The sequence below is a fragment of the Ornithodoros turicata genome, chromosome 8 (genome assembly GCF_037126465.1).
Source record: "Ornithodoros turicata isolate Travis chromosome 8, ASM3712646v1, whole genome shotgun sequence".
Lineage (NCBI taxonomy): Eukaryota > Metazoa > Arthropoda > Arachnida > Ixodida > Argasidae > Ornithodoros > Ornithodoros turicata.
This window is the reverse complement of record NC_088208.1, coordinates 7,749,395-7,773,122: the sequence shown is the minus strand read 5'-3', so window position 1 is coordinate 7,773,122 and position 23,728 is coordinate 7,749,395. Positions and strand designations below refer to the sequence as shown.

At 44.5% G+C, this 23,728-nt stretch overlaps 1 long non-coding RNA gene across 1 annotated transcript; it reads right to left on the bottom strand.

Moving 5' to 3' along the window:
* Window positions 1–13,387: 13,387 nt before the first annotated feature.
* LOC135365895 (uncharacterized) lies at window positions 13,388–20,636 on the bottom strand. Its single transcript, XR_010413991.1, has 3 exons — window positions 20,335–20,636; window positions 16,854–16,896; window positions 13,388–13,610 (listed from the first exon to the last, which is right to left on the bottom strand). It is a non-coding gene; the product is annotated as an uncharacterized LOC135365895 (long non-coding RNA).
* Between the last annotated feature and the right edge of the window lie 3,092 nt (window positions 20,637–23,728).

Sequence of the window (23,728 nt, the reverse complement as noted above, 5' to 3'; positions counted from 1 at the left end):
ATTCCACTGGACACACCAAGTGAGAAAAGAGTGACTCGTAGATGAAGCTGCTGTACATTCGGACTTTGGATATCTAGAATGGCAAAGGGGGTGCGTGCATTAGATGCGACGCTGTTTCATTTCGTAAAAAGATGCACTTGGCACTCAGGATGTGAAAATGCTGACTGTCGACAGAGCTAGCTTTTCGCAGTGCGCTTTTGTTGTCGTAGGCTATAGCATACCTTTTCATCCGCCTCACATTTTGTATTGTCTTATCAAACGTACTGTTTGACATGGTTTTGTATAGAAGACGCTCGAATTTCGTGGTCGTGGCATTCCTCAATGCAACGCTTCTCCGCACAAAGGTTCGCAAAAAATTGTCTTGGCACAACGAAAGGATGCTGTGAACACGTTTTATTTTCATGCCCAGTCTCACGTACAGAGCGAGCAATGCATAATGAACGACGTAGCGTTCTTTGTCGTTGCACGTCAGCAGGATCCCAGTAAACCACGAATATCCTGGAGACGTCCGAAATGTGTCGCAGACGTCGAAGACCTCGAGATATCCTATGTACGCCCCAGGGATATTCATGATGTGATCCAAACTATGTCGCAGATGTCACAACTGTAGCTATGTTCCATGGATGTCACATGGACTTCCAGCCTGTCTCCTCAAAATATTTTAGTTGCTGGGGATATCTAATTATGTATGTCCTCTGTACGTCCCAAAGAGAATATCCTGGATACATCAAGATTTGGATATTCTGAGGTGGTCGCACGTCGCATCACGCAAGCAATATAGTATTTGCTTTTTCTTGGAAAGGGAATGCTAGTACTTTTCGAAGCTTTTTGGACTGTGAACTTTTCCATTTCTCTGTTTGCTTTATTTAAACCACCGCGCTCTGTGTCCGTTATGAGAAACAAGAGAAACTGGCACAGAGGGGAAACAGGGAATGAAATAGTTATGTGTTCCCACTCAACCCCCGCCCCAACTCTCGCAAAATGTTTCAAAACATGCTTTGAAGATGATAAAAGCAACTTCAAGATCCCAATAAACATCCATGAGGCATCTCGATCTCAAAGCTGTCAATATCCCACGAACGCCTACTGTACATTTGTGGGTTGTTCGTGGAATGTGCAACAGGGGAAGGTTTTGTCCCGGGCGTGCAGATGATGTCTATGGGATTTGTGGCATGCACCCTGTGACGTTCAAACATCTGAGTCAGGATATCACATGGATGTTCAGGGGACATCTCTGGTTTGCTGGGTATTAAATGCTGCATTATAACCATGCAGAATACCTATTAAATGCTGCATTTGCTAGCGCTGACGCCACGGTTAAATTAACTTGCATATGTTGCTTAACACACCGCCCCCTCGTTGGAAAGGGGTCCCGTGTACATGGGAACTATTCTGGGGGAATTAGGGTACATATTTGAAATGCAATGTTAAATTGGTTTTACCTTTGGACTGCAACGGTAAACGTCTTCCTGTTTTGTCCGCGAGAACAATCGTCACTCAAGGAATTTCGAATTGAGACAGGTTAAAATACTAGATATTATCTAACGTCTAGGTGACGACGTGCTTGTCTTTCTCATAATAAAAGGGTAGTATTTTTAATATCGTTTTTTTCCTGCTCCCCACGGATGTGGATTCCACGATATCCGTGTAAACGATTATGTTGTAAAACAGGGGTTCCAGGAGTACCTCCACGGAGCTTGTGGCATCCTTCTCCATGAACACGGTGTGCGATTCAAATCCCAAAATCACGCCCAGGTACATGGAAAGTGTTAAGGAGGTGGTGCCCTCTGAAAGGCAAATTTTACATTTTTGTCCGATTCCGTCGAAGCTGAAGCGCGCGCGTTCGCCTACGCGCTGGTTAATCGCATCCAGGAGTGCTAGGGGTGTGGCATATTAGCCGGGAGGCAGATGGACTTGCAGACATCGCGGCATTTTTGTCTTGATCGTGAAAGAAAATTGGCACGCTACGGGGGGGAGATGTGTAGAGTTTCTCCGTGTTCCTCGACGGGTGTGAGCTGCAGCTGCTTGGTGGCTTCCCGTTCGCTCAATTTGGGAGGTTTCACTGCCCGACCTGCTTCGCGTGATGCCAGCGACGCGTCGAGCGCCTGTGCGAGCAGAGGGGCTTTCACGTCTACGGGTAAGACGAAGTCCTATAGCGATTTATTGTACGCGAATGAAACGTTAAATTCCGAAAGGGCTTTTCCCAAATCCCTCTCGAGATTAGAGGTGACCCGAAACGTTCTCCCAGCTTCGACTGTGTCTTCCAAAGAAACCTCGATATTAGCATCTTGCCTTTCGTATGCGATATTTAAAAAATCGTTGCTTATGCTGAGATCCATCATAACGACTTGATAGCGATTCGAGAGCTGAAGCAGGCTGTCGAAAGCTACCGTGAAGGCGTTGAGTGTTCGAGAGGAGGTAGACGTAGATGTCTGACGTCATTTTCCAATCTTGACCACATCGCTGCTCGGAACCCAACTGTGGATTTCTTTGTCATAACCGAACCAGCGAACCGAAAAGAAGCCTCATCGTTCACTTCTTCTTTCTCAGCACTTTCGTTACTCGCCAAGGCTGATTGGCGTCTCGGGTGACGACGAGTACCTCCAACGGGTAGAAAGATTCGTCCACTTCCTTATCCCGGTAATTTTCCAGGTGCACGACGGGAGGGGAGGTATCTCTCAGGCGGGAGACACCATAGGTTCTCTCATGTGAAAATCTGAGGCGACCGACTCCCTTCGGAGCTCTTTTGAAAACCTTTTTTGTGTAGTAGGACCCTCACTTCATCCCCCACTTTGAGCTTGTTCACGGAGGATACGACGGGCTTCCCATGTATCTTATTGAGCAGCGCCACTTCGTTTTCGGAGAGTAGATATATTGACGTTCTCCAGAAAAGATACTGCTATGCAACCTGTGACCCTCATGCGTATAATTCTGAAGATCCACGAGTAAATATGCGTGGGGCGATGACATCGCCTGTATATATGCGTCCAGAAAATACTCCAATGTTTGTCTGCCAAATAGCTGTTGCCCAAAATGTTCCATCTGGTGGACGCTGCGCACGGTGCGTCACAGGACGAGGTAACTGGCGTTGTAGGATATAGTTCTAAAATGGCTACTGTTAAAACACATGTTTTGAACGAGTAAGATAATAATTACAACAAATTCAGAAAGGTAGTAAAAATTTTGAAGTTACTCTACTGCAGCTTGCTCTGCATGGTACTAAAAATTGTGATCGTTCCAATTGTTTACCCTACTAGAAAAAACTGATACGAATCCATACCAGAACGTATCAGCAGAGGTATCAGCCGATTTGTTTTGAATATCTGTAAGACTAGACTCTTACCAGAAGTATACCAGCTGTACCAGGCGCTGACATAAAGTTTACTGTACATATCACATGCTGGTATTAGAGGACATACTTGTAATACTGGCTGGCAGCACAAAGTATACCTGTAATATTAGCATACATGGACATATTGGCATGTACACACCAACAAAAAGCCATATTGTGTGCTTAAAAGAGGCATGCCATGCCAGATGTCATATCAGGAAGAGTTGTGCTGGTACGCTGGTACATGGCATAATGGCACTGAAGAAGCTGCTTGTTATATCGATGGTGATACAATTAACTGGCACCTGCATTAAAGGTGTTGGGACACTTTTATAGACGAGGTTCGTTACATCATGGACGCGTGGCACTGCACAGTTGGTTCTCCTGATATCGACTTAGGGAGCCTGGCGCCGGTGTGTCTGGTAACGCCGTCTGGAAACGCTTCCTGCTGTTTAGTGCCGTAAGTCGCTCACCATACGTCCGATTTACTTGTAATGTTGGGTGCCTATGATCCGTTCCTTGCGCTTCAACTTTCCAATTGGCACTACCCATCTGTTTCCAGGGCTTATGGCGTTATTTTCGAAGTTACTGAGGTGGCCCCCTTTTCTCTCTCTTTTTAGATTCGAACCCCGAGGCAGATCTGAACGTCCTTTCAGAACGTCCCTGTACTCGACACGCTGAACTTGTAGAAACTTGCAGCACCTTTCTATTCCTCTCGAGTTCTCGAGTTAGGGACCGCATGGCAACAACAGCTGCTGATACATGGGGCCATTGGCATTTTTGCCTATATCGATTGTTTTTGGCGTAGGAAGGTGATTGACGCCTTGCTTTGACGGGGACAACGTCCTCCTTCCGATAGCTTTGGTCCCGTCTCTCCGCCAGTTTCCGTTTTCGATATATAGCGCGAGGAGCGCTGTTACAGGTGATGCTCTCGGAGTATTTCTGGTATTTCTCGCTTCTCGCCAGGGTTGCCAGATTGGGCTATTTGTAGCCATATTGGACTACTTCCGGTTTCGTTTGGCGTCCTAAAAACGGAGTTGGCTACTTGGCTATTTTTTGGCTACTTTTCTGTGTTCCACTGAGCAACTTGCACGTAGTGCAAAGAAACTATAAGTGAGAGTTTTTTAAGCACATTTGCTTAGGAGTTCTCAACGTACTTCGTCTCTTTCTACTCCCCGAAAAATATCGGCGTCCGCACAACACACCTCGTCCAGCTCAGTCCCAGTACCTCGTGATGCTATGCCTGCGAAGGAGTCGCCAAACGCGCGCGATGTCATGTCATTAGACATTGGGGCAACCAAGATTTCATGGGGTCCCATTGGGCATGGCTCCCCGTGTCTTCTTCTGTTTATTTCTTTTTTCCTCTCTGTTTCTCTCGTCTGCTCGAGCACTGCCTCACTGATTCTTCGGAGGACTAAAGTGAATGCAAAAAAGAGAGAGAGAGATAGAAAGGGCAAACGGAAAATTCTCTTTCCATAGTGTAGGAACGCGTCATTCTGAACGAGTTCGATTGACGTTCTCAGCGTGACTGTGGTCATTGGCAACCTGGAATTTGGTCACAGCCAGTTGCTCTGCACTAGAACATGGATAACAGATCTAGTACATTGGCAACTTTTCACGCATAGTTCGTTTTGCTCTTTCCATAAATGTTACTAAATAAAAAAAATATTTTCCTCTCTGTTTTAAGTATATATACCGATTTCACATTGTCCAAGACCGTTGTCATAGGACCAATATGACCGCCCAAACGCCATGAACCGTTGGCTACTTTTGGCTACATAAAAAATGCCTGGTTGGCTACATTTTGGCTACTTGAGCTAAAAATTTGGCTACACGCAGCTTTTGCCATCTGGCAATCCTGCTTCTCGCTCGGGTAAGTCGGCGTCGTCTCCCCGTGTTGGGTAGACGTCTTCTGCGGCGGCTCCGCTCGGGGTTCGTCTTTCTTCGTTGTTTGGTGCCCCTGTGACTGTGTTTTTGTGTCTTCTTACCCTACTGAAAATTTCTGATATTGAATCGGCATGTATAATATCTGTCATACTGTATTCTGGAGCAGATATGCATACCAGTGGTACCAGCAGGTTGGACTGCCTGATACAGATGCCTGCCATACTAGTACTGTATGGATACATGGCTGATATGGATGTAATATAATACCAGACCTGCAGATATACGAGCATTCATATTGATATCACTGCAGATTCATGTGTTGGCAGGTACGCCTGCACTCATACGGATGTATGCACAATGAACAATATTAACTAAGTTTAAGAAAGTATTAAGGAAGAAGAGCAGCAGCCGTTCAAAATTAAAGAAGCGCACACTTGCACATCTTTGTACTTAGCTGTATTTGTGCCCCTACATTGGTTTGCCTTGTTCAGGTCGTAGGGGACGTTAGGAATGTGTTTATTTTTCCCATCCGTGTGGCCTCTTCTTTCATACTCACTAGAGTAGCTTGATGGGCTTGTTGGTACATGACTCGGAGAACAAGGAACATTCAAAACAGGGACAAAAACACAAGAAGACACACAAACAGAGGCTCCGATTCTTTCATACTCGCTTTCTTGCATAGGTATTCCTTGAAGGCATCTGCGGTAATAGGAAAAGTAAATATGTTTAGCATTCAGTGAGACATGTAGATAAAGCAGAACTCTGACATTTTGTTCCCAGTCTGAAAAATTCAGAGCTGGAACTACAGCAGCTTCCATTACAGTGATCAGCCGTGCGACATGAATTCCACGAGTTCCAAGTGAACGTACTGCACTGTGCACGAAGCACTAAGAGCCACGACACATGGCACGAGGAGCACAAGCTTCCCTTCAATTCACCCAATCCAACGGCTTCTCGACAAATATCCAAGGGTACTCCCAGAGAAACAGGTCCAGATATCACTGTGATACCTGGACCGGTTTCCCACCACCCGGCACACATTCAACATCCATGATAGCCATGAAGGACCATGTTTCGATATAAAGAGCATAGGGAAGACACTTAGCCATGACCATATCTTATCTTCGCAGAGGGTGTAGATCACCTCCTGAGTGAAACGGTTAGGACGGACTCTCTCTAGTATAAAGAAACGGACTCAGAGATTATCGACGCAAGTCCATTGTTTGTTTGTTTGTTTGTAGATTGTTTATTCAAATTCAAATTCATAGTACAAATGCAAGTAAAAAAACAGACACCACAATAGGGGTTCCATAGCATAGCTAGTTAAGAACACCCATTATATGTGGTGTACTAAGAAACGGCAATTAAAGAATGAAACATAAAGGATTCAGGTGTCCTGATATCAACCGAGATACAACGATGTGGAAGCAATATAACGTCTCAAGTCTTTAACAAAAAATCTACTATTTTTAAGCTCAGTTGGCAGTTGGTTCCAAATCCTAGGACTAAAAGACGCAATTAATCTCGTTCCGTATACATTATTTGGACGAAATAGCGTATATTGATGCAATACCACACTTCTCTTGTTTCTAGTGCAAACACGGAACATATCATTTTGGAATGGTGTTGCCCTAGTTATGACTGAATGGATTAAAAGAGCACATCGTTCACGCACAAGGTCCGGAAGTGGCACAATGTTATGCTGAGAGAAGAGCCCAGTAGAGTGTGTCCGAAGGTCAGAATAAGTTGTTATTCTCAAGACCCGCTTCTGTAATTTGAATAAACAATCAAGGTAGGTCACCCAGGTGTTGCTCCACGACGTAATACAGTATAGTAAATGGGACTGGAAAAGGGCAAAATATAACTGTCTCAAGATATACTAGGGAAAGCACTGTCTTGCCAAGAACAGAGCATGGCAGGACTTTCTCAATTTTCGAGCCACACTGTCGATTTGTAACCTCCACGACAAAGTACAATCCAGGATAACACCGAGATAACTTATGTGGTCAGATCGCTCGATCTTCTGACCAGAGATACTTAAACTGATAACATTAGTTGTCAAAGAAGGTTTAGAAAACACGACAAATTTAGTTTTAGTCACATTAATCGACAGTCGATTTATACGAAACCCCTCACTATCCCCTCAGCCTCACAGCGCAAACTACGTTCCACATCACCTGCCATTCTAGCACTATAAAAGAAAAACGTGTCGTCAGCATACATGTATGTTGACAATTTTGATGAAACACAGGGAAGATCATTGACATAAAGAGCAAAGAGCATAGGTCCCAGCACTGAACTTTGTGGAACACCAATGGTTACAGGCAGAGACAAAGAACAGACCCCATTAATCTGCGTGTACATGACTCGATAAGTTAGATAACTTTCAAAAACATTTAACGTAATCCCGTAATAATCCCATAGTGATACCATAATTGTCTTAGCCACGTGCATGCATGGTAGCAAATTACAAGAGAAGCATTCTACGACTGCAGCGAATGTCGTCGAATTCGGAATTACCATTTATCAGAAAGCAATGACTACGCGCAGCCTAGAAATCATATTGGTCTCCTTCCGTAATTATTTTCCTTGACAGCAGGTTGGCTGTCATCCAGTTCATGAAAGTGACCAGGTGATAAGTATCCATCATACCGAAACCCAAAGACAAGGGACAAAAAGGAGCATACACGCAAAACGTTGGGACATTCTGAATGTATATATGTCCGTTCTTGTCTCTCGCCTCGGGCTTGAGCTATGGACCTTTATCATGTTTTATTTTGGAAATAACATGTTTTGATGTAGAACTGCGAAGGCACAGCCGGGCACCTTCACTGTTACCGAATCGCTCAGTACTTTTCTTTTCTTTGTTTCATTTCAATGTTCACACTCTTCTTCAGCATTGCAGATACCAGTGGTGCATGTTAATCACTCTGGCATGTCATGTCATGCTATGGAGGTTGGTACATGTGCATGAGACAATCACCTATTTGCCCTATCATTAGACCCGAATTTCTAGGCACCTGTCTGCCAAGACAGGTATATCACCAGATATTTTGCCATGCCACAAAAATATGCTGCAATAAGTATAGTCTCTACTTTATTGTGGTTATTAGTCAAGGCTGCCAAGAATGTCGAAATACAGGCTTGTACCGCCTACACTCTTCAAGATGGCCTTCACGGCACACTGTACGCCAACCACACTCCCGAATGATATCCCTCAGCCTCCTTGTTGGCTGAAAGCATTTTTGTACCACTTTGTGTAAGGGGAAGCGAGTACAAGAAAGGCATACGCTGCTTTTTTGAGCCAGTCGGGCTTAAGAGCGTTTTTATTCTGAATGCCGTTATCCAAAGGAACATTTATCAGTGCGTAATCCGCTTGCTGGTAAACACATTCCTCATGCTAACCCATTTTTTCGCATCCAAAAAGCGGTCCAAGGGCCGGGTTGCTCACCCTAGCCCGTTCGGCAACTTGATGGGTTTTTCCGCTCTGACACATAGTGACTAAACATGCCATACATAAATTTAACCCCTAATCCCCAACCCTTTTTTTTAAGTAAGAATTTGTCAAATAATATACATTTTTGACAAATAAGTCAATCAAATAAATAAATGACATCTATGGATGATTTGGATCATGCTCACTGGGTGGTGCTCCTATATCACGTATCGTATCTCCTATATCGTAATTTCCTATTGTTGGTCAGACACGGACTTGCAGCTGTCCTCTCATACTTTCTCTGTCGATGAACCGTATCTTCAGCAGAAGCGGAGTTGTAAGGGCAATGAAACAATGAATAAGTGGGGGGTACACCTTTTATTGTACGCAGACATCGACACAGAAAACATGCTGGGGACCCGTGAAGATGCTAAAGATGCTAAAACCCGTGTCTGACCAACCGTAGAAAAATGCTAGTATACAGGGAACTACAAGTGAACGGGTGCAGCTAATTATATCGATTTTATGTTGCTCATTAAATGGAACTTCAAGTCAGGAGAGCGAATGATAACATTCGGTCGGCTGTGATGTGCTTCATCGGCTATCTGCAACTACACCTCGCAGCGCAGGCGCTTGCGGGACCATTTTTTCCGCCCACACTACCAGGGATAATTTTTTCCTATACTTTTTTTTTCCTACACGCCGTGAATTTCAGAATCGGGGATTCCGAAACCGTGGCTACCGTGATGGCTACCGTGGAACCGTAGCCTTAAAACCTCATAATTTCGAACTAACTGAGGCGTGCAGCGAAAGAAAAAGAAAACGGCGAATTATTATTATGGGCGGCGAAGGCACAGTTTCTAAGCATTGTTTCAGCATTACGAACATTACAGGACCGTTCTGTTGAACGCTACTGGAATGGATGTAAAGGTAGAATGGCGTAGATGCAGACGAGCTGGTGGATAAACTCCATGATAGGCAAACCTGCGCGTAATGTCCGTAAATCGCTGTAAAGCCCGGCTTGCTCTAACAGGAAATACGAGAGATTCTCGTTGACTGAGTCCGCGCAAACTCAAACCACCATAATAGGGCAAATTGACGTTTCATGTGAAGCTCACAAATTCGTGTCACTTCTCTTTACGCACACCGTGCACAAAAAGAAAAAAAAAAAGAGGATTGTTGGTCTCAGTGTGCCCTCTCTTTACGTTACACGGTCCACGATTATGCAGGCTCAGTGGATAATCCCTTTACGAGCAGCTAAGCAACCTTTTGTACTTGTCTCCAAGGCCATGCCGTAAGTCAGTGAGCCATGAAAGTAAATGGGAGAAAGAGAGAATGCAGGAGCCAGTCACATCCAACCTCCTCGCTTGCTCGGCGGATGGATACCTTCAAAATGTTCCACGCGGTTTTTCCTGTGCGACAGGGGATGACGATATAGAGTGACGTGGTACTGGGCTTTGAGTCGGCGTGTGTGTACTCATACTTCATGTTTTTTTTTTATAAAAACAAAAAGCGGTAGACATATAAATTTGGGGTCTATCGATTCGTGAAATATTTCGACAAAAATAACACAGGAATAGTTTCGCAATGGCTATAGCAATTTAATCAAAATCTATTCAAAGAGGGACGAGAAAAAAAATTGTATTTTTTTTTTCACATTCGAAGATGTCGCCGTAAAATACATACGACGTGTTTCAGGATTCTTTCCGCGTTATGCAGTTAAACGCGTCTTCCTCTTTACAATGAAACCACCCGCGTTAAGATATACGTGAGGGATACCGAAAACAAGGACAAAATATCCTCTATACAGGAAATACACTTGAACGGAGAGCTGGTATGCCCTCTTGAAGGATGCATGTATGAACGCCTGCACCAACATTTCTGCGAAGAAAGAAATTCCTGTGGTGACAAAAAAAAAGAAAGTGACCTTAACTGAGCATGTTTCGGAATTGCATTCAATGATCAGGAAGTTGAAATAAAGGAGAAACGGGACGCGCGGGATAAAAGAATCGGCACATAATGTGCGCGGCGAAATCAGCCGCATCCACGGTGGGCGTTTCTCTAGCTGCAGCGCCATCCATGGCGCTGATGTCACAAGAGTGACTAATCATATGCAGTGCATTTTGAAGCACATGCAGGACGAATGGTAGTGTGAAACAGGCCTAGCACGTTCCATCCGTTCCTTGAAAGCGGTCGTATGCGCGTGCCTCTCTTGTCATGCGCCGCTCAGTGTTGTTCAGTATGGAGCAGCTGTGAATGCACGACTTTTCCTTTGTTTTTCTTTTTTTTTTTTTTTGGAGTCGAGATTTCTCTAAATCGATGTACTGTTACGGAAGTCCACCGCTCCCTGTACTGCGGTATTCGTTTCGAGTCCGATATCAGTTCGATGTATCCTGGTCACGGCATCGTTTTAGAAGACAGGATAGGACAGTGAGGAAGGATTTAAGGCTGAACCGCATTCCTTTTCCGCGCCGCAGCCGCCGTTCGGTGTCCGCGATTGCCACCCCCCCCCGATCGTGTCACGTGGTTTCTCCTTCCACGAACGCGTCGCCATATTGAGTCCCTTCCGTCCAAAACCAGTTTCCTCTGTTGGGAGCTGGCTCCCCTGCGTACAGTTCTCCGACGGAGAAGGGGGCGGTCTCGCTCGGTCTCCAAGATGGCGATCTCGCTCGCCGGCGTGGCTCAGTGTGGCTAATCTTCTCCCTATTTTGTAACTCTACCCGAACCAAAATCGGGACCCAACTTTTTTTCTGCGCATCACCACATGCTACCGAAATGCACGACGAATTTCGGCCCAAGACTTCTGACCTTGGGCCGGAACATCGCCTCTCAGCCATCAGTTTCAGTGAGATAATCCCTGTATTCATAGGGGTAGAAGACGCACACAAGGCAACAGTCGACCCGATTGCTACGTCATCGTTGCTGCGGTTCTCCTTCGAGCTGAATAGCCATTGGATGCTTCTGCTTTTTCGGTTGACGTCACTTCCCATTTCGGAGGAGAAATCTGATCGGGCCGAATGCGGCCCGAAATTCTCTTCCCCTGAAAATGTTCGGTCCCGAATTTGGTTCGGAAAGAATTCGGACGCTTTTCGGGTCATGCGGTTCCCGCTTTAGGCGACCTGTTTATTGTGCAGAGGTTGAACTAAGATTGGAGGTCGTGGTGAGCGACCTTGACCTTGGTCGTCTTTGTTGACATATTCAACAGCGAGGAACAATCCCGTTCAGCTATGTACGGTGCAAAAAACAAGAGATTTTCACTAGGACTGCACATTGGGAGACGACAACATTCTTCAAGGGATCTTCCTGTGTGTTCTTGCCATTTCCACTTAGCCTGCAACTTAGATTGCAACTATTTCCTTTCATTGAAAGTTATAAAAATAACAGATACATTTTTGCTAACTTTTATATCCAGATGTGTGTATTGCACTCTTTTTAATTTTAAACTTGGTTGGGTTTGGTGTGAGGAAAAACTACGGGAAGCGTTAATTTGAAACTGTTAATAACCAGATCTCAGTCGTCTCTGCAGTTGCAATATTAAAGCCTGATCACCACATGATCCCCTCGTACCACTCATGAAGCACTAAAGTGCCTGAGTATTTCACTTCAGCCGCCCGCTGGAAACAGAAAGTGATCGCAAAAAGAGTCGATATTTCCGCCATCAAGAAAACGTCATACGCGATATGCTGGCAAACCCTTATCGCGGTATGTTTCACGATCTTTGTTTGCTTTTTCTTTTTCCTTTCTTTCGTTCTTTCACGCGTTCGGAGTTGCTTAACGTATCAGTGATTTGATCCTACCGGGCACAGCTCTTGCGCTTTCCCGGTACGATAAGCGCTGATGTGTAGTGGTGGTGCCCAGAGTTCTTTGCGAGCAAAAAGAAAAACAAAAGAAAACAAAGCCCGCGAATCATTACGTTTTCGGTGACGGCAAGAGAGGGCGGAGATACCGACGTCACCGTCGCTCTTGTTGCGGCCACTTTCTGTTTACAGCGGACGGCCAGCGGAGTGCTTCATCAGTGGTTCGAGCTGATCATGTGGTGACCACACTTTAATATTGGAATTGCAATGTGCTCCCTAAAGTCATTAATTAAAAAGCTTATGGAAATACCTCGGTTAATTAGTTTCCTAACTGAGCAAAAAGTTGCTTTCCTAGTAGCAGCCCCGTCGAATAATTCAATGCGAAAAGTAAAACCGCCCTGAGGCGACTCCCCTGTATAATGTTCATAACACAACACTGTTTTCGTGCACAATGCTGGCTTGAATGCACTCGCTTGTCTCTCAAAAACTGTAGCTGTCATAATCAGCCTCACAACTTGGAAGAGGCAGACACTATGATCATGTCAACTCTTGTTTTGGACAGAAATGGTACTCACTTGAAAACCCACGAGCATTAGCTTACTCTCTCCATACTCTCAAATCGGAAAGCTTTCCACGTGCTTTCCACGTGCTTTGCACACTTTTCATGATGAAAATGATGACGATAAAATAAACTGTTGTAACAAAATACAGTGTTAACAGTAGTCTGCAACTTTATTTAAATCTGCATTCTGCATTTTTCCAACTGAATTTGTATGACGAAAAATATCATTATGGTAATGCAAATTTCTTATTTTTACGTCATATACTATAGTTATTGTGTGATTCAGGGCCCGGGAAAGATGCTAACAAGAGAACTGGATGGGTCAAAGTAATAACCCAATTACAGTCTTTGAGACATTCATTGATCCAACTAGATATATCAGTCTATGTTTATTATTTCTTGGTTTTCGACATTCAGCTATATTCTGTGAGGTGGTATAGAAAAAGCTTTCCGTGAAGCACTGTTGGCTCTTTCGTTGAAGAACTCTTGTCCACGACCGTGTCCACATTATTGCTACTTCTTGACGCAGCATTTGCTGCCGCCCTCGGTGATCAGCTTGCACCAGTCTTGAATGCACGACGAATGACCTTGGATATGCTGTTAGAAGGAAGGTTCGAACGTCTTAGACAACGTCATCTGGGCACAACCTTACGAAACTACGCCAGCGCGAACACAGGCTGCTCTAAAATTTTCGTACTGTTCAGGCGGCAATGTAGTATTGTTTAATGTTTCTGCCGAAATTGTGTCTACGCAGAAAAAGACATGGAAAATGTGAGAGGCACATTATGGCTCTTCTCCGGGGCTTGTAGCTTCTTATTGCAAAAATTAAATTTCGAGTTTAATTACGTAGTACGCCGGGTGTTTCTCGTTTCCCTTTCAATACGTTACACTTGGAATGTACAGCCTGGTACACTTTGACGTTTGTTTGTTTTTTTGTTTGTTTTTTCGCCTAAACAACGAAAACGAGCGACATGCTGGCATCAGGTTTCGGTTTCACGACAACGTAATCGTGAGCCTTGCGGATGTCACTTGGGTGTGCGGCGGTGAGAAACAGTGATCTATGGCTATTCTCAGATATGATAAATCCCATAATCATGAAGCTTTATCGTGAGCCGGAGGCCTCGATGCAGGTAGAAAAAAAATGGATACTCACGAAAAAGAAAAAACATACATACTCAGAGTTTCGTCACAGTACTCACAATAAAGCAAGCTTTTTTTGTCGTATTGTGTCCGTTCCGAACAAATTACAAAACTTGAGCAAGCATAGAACGCCACATGACGCTTCACTGAACCACAGCTCCGTAAGTCACAGCGCAAAAGTCCTCGAAAAAAAAAAAAAACATAGAGGTCTCCATGCTGATACGACGGGACGTTAAGCGATTAGCAGTCCTTGAACTGCTAGCGAAATGTGGGGATAATTTGTTAAAAAATATGTCGCTATAATTCTTTGTGCGGTGTAGGTTCCAGATTTATAGCTTAAATTTGTAAATCTTGGCATTCCTTGTGGTGAACACTCTAGGCATTGTTCACATGTTAAAGAGTCTGTAAAGTGAATGGCAATCCCGTAGAAGCTGAAGCTTTTCTGAACACTTGTAACTTTGAGTTTTTACATACGTAATAGTCCTGCTATATATATATATATATATATATATATATTGCGTTTTTTTTTCAGGAATAGAGTTTCAAAGATGCTGCGCTAAGCAAAGCATGCGGACTCCAGAAACGTGCCAACCGTGGGGCGATTTGCGCGCCATCTATTGAGAGCGCAAGCAAGTAGTCAATCTATCAGGCGAGTTCGTGCACAATCGTGCGTCTCCCGCGAGTGCAATACACATCTCATTGTCGAAGGTGCACGGTCTGTGTATCCCGGAACACAAGAAACGAAACCAGATACTCGTGGAAATCACTTAGATGCGAGGCTTTGCAAGCAGAAGTGATACAGCGAGCAGACGACAAAGAGACGCGGAGAGAGAGAAATCCCACAGATGGCGCAGCTCGCCCAGATATTTCTGCATAGGCACGGAACGCCCCCCCCCCCCCCCCGTTTCAACCGTTAACAGCTTAAACCCAACTCGTCCAGAGTTGCTCATGTTCTTAAAAGAAGTGTAATGGTAATTAGTAAGCTGTCTCAAATCCGTTATGTTCTATTTCAATATCTCGTTATGTCTGTCCGCCAATCCGAGGTCGACTCCAGCTTTATACTTTGCGAATGTTGAGGGTCAGTTCCTTTCAGTTTCTAAAAGTGTTCAAAATTAATTCGTGTGAAAAGTACATATGAAGAAGTGAGAGGTGTTGGCTCGTCTGTGTGATCATTTAGACAAGTTCTACATGGTGGTGCCTTCAAACGTTGTGGTTATATATCACTTTGCAGTTCCTTGAAATGAAGCTTGGTGCCTACTGCGCAACAAAATGAACACATGTCTCGTTCATCCAGTAGCCGCGTAACCAACTTTTTGTTACATGAACATGACCGTGTAGATTCGTTAGCATCATTGTACACCAGCGCCGCCACGATAAGTGCGTTGAAAGGAGCAGAAGGCCGCTGACAAGCTGGTGCATGACTGGGAAGAGGATGACGATCAAGCAAGTGTAAGAAGATTCTCATTGCTTCCAGAGTGTTTTTGTTGCTCGGGAAATGATGTTGCCATGACCCTAAATAATTGGGGTAGTTTTACACGTAAGCCGATCAGTGTGTCGAGTAGCCTAACGTGGCGACATGCTGCACGTGCGGCAGGGTACTCTCGACCACAGGAAATCTCCAACACACGGTGCTGGAAGCAATGTTTACCGCTCAACGCCCCTGGCCAGGAGTGAACCCTTGGTCTTGAGCTCGGCAAGCCAGAGCGTTACCGACGGAACAACCGAGGCCTCTTAAAGCCGTAACCCCTACGGAAGCAACGAAGAACTTGTTCTTCGTTGCTTGTGGCCATTGTGGCCATTGGCCATTCCCTCTAACCGCACTGTATCCCGTAGTTGTGGCAAAACATCTTGGCATGAACATTGTTTTCTCCAATGTTTGTTTATTATTATTATTTTTCATTCGGTAGAAACCTCAGTGCAGGGGAAAGCGACACGATGCACTGGCCAGTACCTTTTGTCGTCCTGTTTTTCAAGTTTTTTCCCAGCAGGGTTTTTTTATATTTTATATGAGCAACCAAACAGCCGGTTTTTTACCTTATTTCATCGAATGTTTTTAACTTAAGCAAGCTGTCGCCGTTTTCTTCTGTTTTTCATGGCTGTGCTGCAAATGACCGCAAACTGATTGTCTCCTGTAACCAGCCCGTTGTTTATTGCATCGCCTATGAGTGTGTTATGTCTAATATAGACCAACGGGACGGTGTCTGAATGACGCCTCCGTGAACACCAATTTAACAATCACAGAAGCCATATGTCTGGTGAATTTATTATGTGCAAGAAACGGGCTAGTTGGCGTAGACTCCTCAATGATGTAATTGATATAACCACACGAGGTAATTGCGTAAGCAAACCTTCTTATTTATTTTCCATCGCTTCGGAGGTTTTCCAACATATAGTGGTGTGACCTTAATTAAACTTCACTGTGTTTGTGAATATTGCTGTGTGTCGTGTTTCTTCCTTGTCTCGCGTATCGTCCTCTTCGCACAATAAGTGCAGTTGGGAAAAGCTACACTTTGTCGAACGAAAATCAACGTCGTCGACGGCGCCCATCCTAACATATTCAACATGCAAAAAACGGCCATTCTAATCGCTGGGATCTCAATTGGTTGATATAATGATTCGTGGGTTTACGTGGCGATACAACAGATCAGCAATTGACTAACGTGGCTACTAGAAGGGAAAAGCAAGCGAAACATAACTTACATCATATCTGTCGCATCCATCGCGGTCACAGCTGTTGCACCCACTGCTCGTTTTGGGAAGGAAAGAAAACAGTACAAAGAATATGAGTGACATGCCTGGAGCGCATTTTCTACGCTTTGTGAAAGTACTGAGAAAGCGGACAATGATTGTTCCAAGCAGCGAAGAATGAGTGTTTCGAGTGTTTTTTTATCGTTGCAATAAAACTGAGAGAAATTCAACAGTGAAGCCTTCTGTAATATACAGGGTGTGTCACCTAAAGGGATAAAAAATTGTAATAGGCGACGTACTCGGTTGAGGATTGTGGCACTTTCCGCAGTTATCTTCTGGAAACTTTTGTAAGGCTAAGTTTGAGCGGATAGCGTCAGAAGGTTACGTAGAAAGTGATTCCTCCCGTCAGGGTGTGTGAGTCGCCACCGAAAACCCAATGCAAAGTCTGTGGTGTACGTAAGGAAAAAAAGCCGGAGCTCTTTGGCTGCACGTATAGCATGTGTTGGTAAGTGCTCAAACGTTACCGTGCCAGTACTGGAGAGCTGTTTCGGCCCTATTGGGCGATCATCAGTAGTATGCAGGCAGGCAACGTTTGAGCGGATGGCGTCAAAACGTTATGTAGCACGTGATTCCTCCCGTCAGGGTGTGTGAGTCACCAGTGAAAGCCCAATGCAAAGCCAATGGAGTATGTAAGGAAAAAAAAGCCGGAGCTCTTTGGCTGCACGTATAGCGTGTGTTGGTAAGTGCTCAAACGTCGCCATGCCTGCGTGCTGCTGAAGATAAGCCAGTAAGGCGGCCAAATAAGGCTGAAACACAGCTAGCAAGTGCTGGCTTTTTTTCCTTACATACTCCACTGGCTTCGCATTGGGCTTTCAGTGGTGACTCACACACCCTGACGGGGGGAATCACGTGCTACGTAACCTTCTGACGCCACCCGCTCAAACGTTGCCTACCTGCGTACTACTGACGATTGCCCAATACGGCCGAAACAGCTGTCTAGTACCAGCATGGCGACGTTTGAGCACTTACGTAGTAGTTACGAGAACACTACCTGGAAGGGATCTCTGACGTCACCGATAACACCCCCACAATCAAGGAGCAATCTCTGACGTCACAGTTACGGTCCCCTACTATCTGGGAGCATCCTCTGACATCACATCCATGGCCACAACTGTGGCTGCCACACCTGCTCTTCGCACTGTGTTCAATAGATGGCGCCACTATCCATCTGACGTCACGCATGAAACTTTTGTCACCTCGGGAATTCGATCCCGGAAACCGCCGCTCTGCAGTCCGACGCTCTAGGCCACTGAGGCATAGTGTTTTGTCAGGCTTCCAGCGAATAGTCATGTCTGCGAAGGTGCGCGTTCAATGCTAACTTCAGTAGATGGCGCCACCGTTTCGTGTTCGCGCAGCCATTTGTGGGTGCCACTACCCCTGTCAATTGGTAGTGGCACCTATTCTTTAACCAAAGCAGGACTCGAACTGCAGTTCTCTCACATGGCAGCTCAACACACTAACCACTGTATGCGGCAGACCAAGTGTTTCGTTTTCTTATCCTGGACCCTGAACAGCCCTCAGCAAATGAGGTTTCGATACCAAGTGAAACGTCCTAATGGACAACTCTAATCGAAGTAGTCCCTAAACCTAATGGAGCGGTTTGTGTACGTGGAGACTTCAGCGTTTCTGTTAATCCACAGCTAGAGATTGATCAGTATCCTTTGTCACGGCCAGAGGAATTGTTCGCAAAGCTAAACGGCGGTCAGCGATTCTCTAAGCTTGATTTATCCAAAGCATACCTACAAATGGTCTTAGATGTTGATGCCAACAGGATTGTGGTGGTGAATACGCACAAGGGGATGTACCAATTCAACCGAATGCCACTTGGAATACCATCCGCCCTAGCAATATTACAACGGACTATGGAACAAGTCACTGCAGGCCTTGATCATGTTCCTCGTTACCTCGATGATATTATAGTGCGAAGGACCGAATACCATCTCCGGAATTCGGACCCAGTTTTCCAGAGGTTGGCTGATTACGGTTTTGCCCTCAACGAAGCGAAATGTGCGTTCATGCAGGATGATGTAGAATATCTTGGACATGTCGTTTCTGCATATGGTCTGCACCCGTTGCAGAATAAGCACTTTTGAACATGCCTGCACCGATGAACGTCTCTGAGTTAAGAGCATTTTTGGGAATTATACAGCATTACGGCAAGTTCATTCCTGGGTTAGCTGATAGGTGCGCTCCACTAAACAACTTGCTGCGCAAAACACCACCTTGGGCCTGGTCACAAGACTACGTGAATGCCTTTGACAGTCTCAAGGTGAAGTTGACATCAGTAGAATGATTGCATGATAGAGTTGATGATGCACTATAACACAGATAAACATATTTATCTCGCAGCTGACGCTTCTTCAATTGGTCTTCGAGCTGTGATTCTTCACAACACCAAAGGAAAGGACTCACCCATTGGGCAAGCATTGAAAACGTTGTCGTCTACAGAGCACAAATACGTCTAAATCGAACGGAGTGAAGTAGTTTCATCAGTATCAATGGGGTCGCCGGTTTACCTTGTATACGGATCATAAGCCTCTTACAACAATTTTTGGACCAAAGAAAAGTATTCCAGCAGCGATAGGCAGCGAACAAGTGCTCGTTCGTGGAACCCAGACCTCTTCTTCCGATTCGTTTTGGTTTCAGTTTGTCTACCAATGTCATGATGACGTTTCTCTGGTAGAGGTCTATTTGAACGCTTCGCATCTTACTCCCTGTGGGCGCACAATGGTTCAGCTTCATTTCAATGGCAGCAGTTCTTACTTCCTGAATAAAATACTGTTGTTGATTGAATGTCCCGCTTGATGGCAAAAAAATGTCATGAAGGAACCAGAGAGAAAGCAAGAAAATATGTGGACGTGAGTGAAAAGCGTGTTAAAAGTATCTTGGAACTTAACTTATGTTACTTTGGCAAAGTTGAGTTGCCTGAAAAAGGAACGAGTTCCTCTGGAAGTTACTACGGCGCAAAAGTACCGAGTTAAGTTACAAGTTACCAAAAAAAAGGAACTTAGTTACTAGTAACGAGTTACCTCGAACTCTGCTTTTAACTTAGTGTATTGCGGTGCGAAAGCGAAGCAGACGAGCTCGGATGGAATTGGCCTGCGCCGTGCATCCATTCGTGTGACTTGGCTGACATCGTCGCAATGTTACTATCGCTGGGGCTTCCTAAGCAGCAGAAGCAATGCAGATATTTAGAAGTCGTTTACATAATATGTAAGCAGTTTTGGGAAGATAAATTTGACCAATTCTATACACTGTGAAGCGGTGCGAAACGTTACCGTGTCGGCGTCATGCACATGCTGCAGGATTCGATATTTCGTTTATAACGTGTGGTTATCTTAGAAGGTAGAACGACACCCTAATCATGGAACACAATATCGTTCCTTCGTAACTACTGTTATGCTGTTATCACACTGAGGGACCGGCTACTCACAATGCGAAGTCGCCACAAGAAGCCACGACAATGAAAACCACGAATGAAACGAGAGTGATCCTCATGATATCTCCTGCTTGGCTGTCTTTTCACCCGTACGTCTGTCGGGGTTTATATACGACGCTGGCTGACATTTTAGCAAGCGGAGTTTAACGACTTTTAATATTGGTCTGGATCACGCAGGAGACATTCAACAAAATGATACATCACGATGACAGTGCACTTACGTACCCCTCAGACGTCAATGTGTTCGTCTTCCGACCATAATTCGATGTTCGTAGCATCTGGGTGGTTTCGTAACATCATCATCTTACAATAATGTTGTTCTGGAAAAAAGAAGGGAAAGGTTAGCCTGTGCTACGGCGCCTTGCTATTCCCAGCAAACAAAGAATAACAAGAAAAGAGAACATCTGTGACTCGCTTTTAAAGTGATTTCTAGAAGATGATTAAGTCGAGAGCATGCGGAAATATACGGTCCGCCATGTTGCAATGTGTCGTCTGGTCACAGATTGTTGCTGTTGTTTCTAATCAACCTTTGCGTAACCTTTTGTTACGCCCCTACCCTGCGAAAGACGTACTCGAAAGCAAGTTTCGGTGACTAGGAGAATCACAATATTCATCTGTTTTGCTTCAGAGACAACGCTTCTTCAGCATAACCACACAAGATTAATTTTTAACCCGTTCAGAGGAGCTGTTAGATTTCAAGGAGCTTAATAGATTTTCCGCACTCTGACCTATAGGGAGTCCTCCTCTGGGAAAGAAAGCCAGATTCGCTTCAGTGCGGATACCCATTGACGAACACCATGGAGAGTTCAGTAAACTTTGCTGTGTTGACGTTAGGCGCACGTCGCTGGACGGGTGAGGGTCGAAAGAAAGCGACTATCCACAAATGTAGGGTTTTCCGACTGATTTCTTCACTGTCTTTTACAAGAGATAATGCTTGCATTTTTGAACATCTTTCGGGCAAGATTGCGGGCACGCCGGTACCAAGCGCTCTATGGCACAGCAAGCATGGCATACAACATGCACTTAGTAACACATTTAGTGTTGTGTGTGAAGAACTGGCGGCGTCTCTTTGCATATTCGAATTTTCCCTTTGAAAATTTCAATGGTGTTTTAACAAGGACGCGTCATGGAACACGACATATTGAGTCACAAATTGCGTACGGCTGGCGCAAATGGAATAGTCTGCCTGCATTTTGTCGTAACAGATCGGTATTTAGAGTTTGCTCAGAGGCATGTAAGTTGTGACAGTCTTTTCTTGCTGGGAGCAGTTTGCAAATTGTGTCGTGGAGTAGAGATGGAGGAGGCAAAGTTAGTCGTACAGCAGCCGTTCCCCCAAAGGTTGTCAAGTGCTTCACAAAGGACAATGAAGTTAGTAATAATAGGTGGGGTCCTATTAAATTGGGGTCCAGTTAGCTATATGGGTGTCTGGTTCGAACCCCACAGCGTCTGGAACACCGTCGCGTGTGCGGAGGGCGCGGCGCCTGTGCGGAGGCTTGTCCGCGCGCTTATAACATGCAGAGACATGCTAAGAAAGGGTCATACACAAAAAAGTACGAGTGAAAATATATTTATTAATGCCAATCAAGTTGAGATATATTTATTAAAGCCAATTGTGCTGGGAGTTGTGCCAATTGTGATGCCAATCAGGTGAAGGAGAAAAACCCAGCCGAAAAACCTTCACCACCTGTAACAGAAGAAACACAATACACGTAATAAAGAATATTCTTACTCATTACCAATTTCACAGCTTCCATATGGGTATGACTCAATTGCATTAAAGAGGTATCTCTTATCATCATGGGGCGTGAGTGCAAGCTTAGTTGTTTCCACTGTATACATACATTGGCGCTTACTACATATGGTCCTTTGTGGATGACTTACCTTCACACTATTAAACAAAACATCTTTATATACATCGTGATGTAATTCCCTATGAGCAATACTTTTCTTAGCACCTTTTGCTCTAGCAATTTGACTATCGTCACTCAATCGGATAGAATACATTTTTGCTTTCAGAGCAACCACCTCTTCAATTATCCTACCTCCAGTCTCATCCTTGAAGTGGAACAATGCCCCTTTATTTTTATTGCTATAGAGTGGATGATCAATGGGATTGGATGAAAGATCGAGGTGATCATCTGCAATCTTTTTGATTTCCTCTTCATACTCTGACGTATGGAACACACCGATGATAGAATCGGTATCCGAATACATGATGGTGATGGGGCAATTCAATTTTTCCAAGAGAGTGCAATAGACAAATTCATACATTACCAACTTACTATAATCTAAAATACAAAAACCAATCTGTAATGGAAAGCTACACTTTACCTTCCTTTTCTTCATCTCATACAACACACAATTCTCTGACAAAATTTCAAATCGAATGCAGTCGTTTGAGGAGCTATATCTTTGGGCCTCTTCTTTGGTGAATGCTATCTTAATTGATCTAAATCGCCTAGGGGAAAGTAAACAACGGCCGTACAAAGAGTTAGAATTGATTTTATACAACTGCTTCTCAAAGTCCGTTTGCGCTGCAATGCATCGCTGAATGTTCATTTCATTGTACGGGCCAATGATCGTACCCTGACGAAATTTCAACACTCTATGAATTTTGCTAACCCGCATACCTAACTTACAATACAGACTCAATAAACGATAATGTACAACATACTCTGTTTTATCATTACAAGTGAGAAGTAACTTACCCTGTGCTGCAGGTTTGTAATTCAATTGATCTTTTAGAGCCAACTGATACTCTGACAACCAACTCTCGTCAACCTTTTGCTTCATTGGAGCCAGTGGGAAATACCTGGTCTTCTGGTGTTGCTCCGGTGGGTAGACGAGGTCGCACACGTAAATGTAGCCATACTCTGCATCCTGAGGATGGTTAATGATGTCCAAACTCGAAAATTCAGATTCGGGCACCCACTCGAATCTTCCAATAGGCAATGGCAATGTTTGGCAACCAGCATACAGACTGTTTGCATCCCAATAGGAGATGTAACTTTGCGGTTTCTCCGGGTCAAAGTTTGCACAATATTTGTTATTGGCAGCAGCATACCTCAATCCTTGTTGACAAATACCACCTCTAATAGAAGACTCGATGGTTCGATACATATCTTCATCTGTAAGCAGCTCGATCTCGGCCTTTGTATACTTGAGAGCAGCCTGCCAACTGAATCTGGGTAGACTGACAAAGTGCAGCACTTCCAATCCATATGTCTTCATAGAAAGCTGTCTAAAATGCTGCATAACATCTAAAAGGAGCAGGACATCACATTCCAAATAGATCATTGTATAATCTTTCAATGACTTGCAACCAAAATGGTCATATGTTTCCCGAGCGAAAGCATAGTCGTCTTCGCTGATGTGTGTTCCAGTCAAA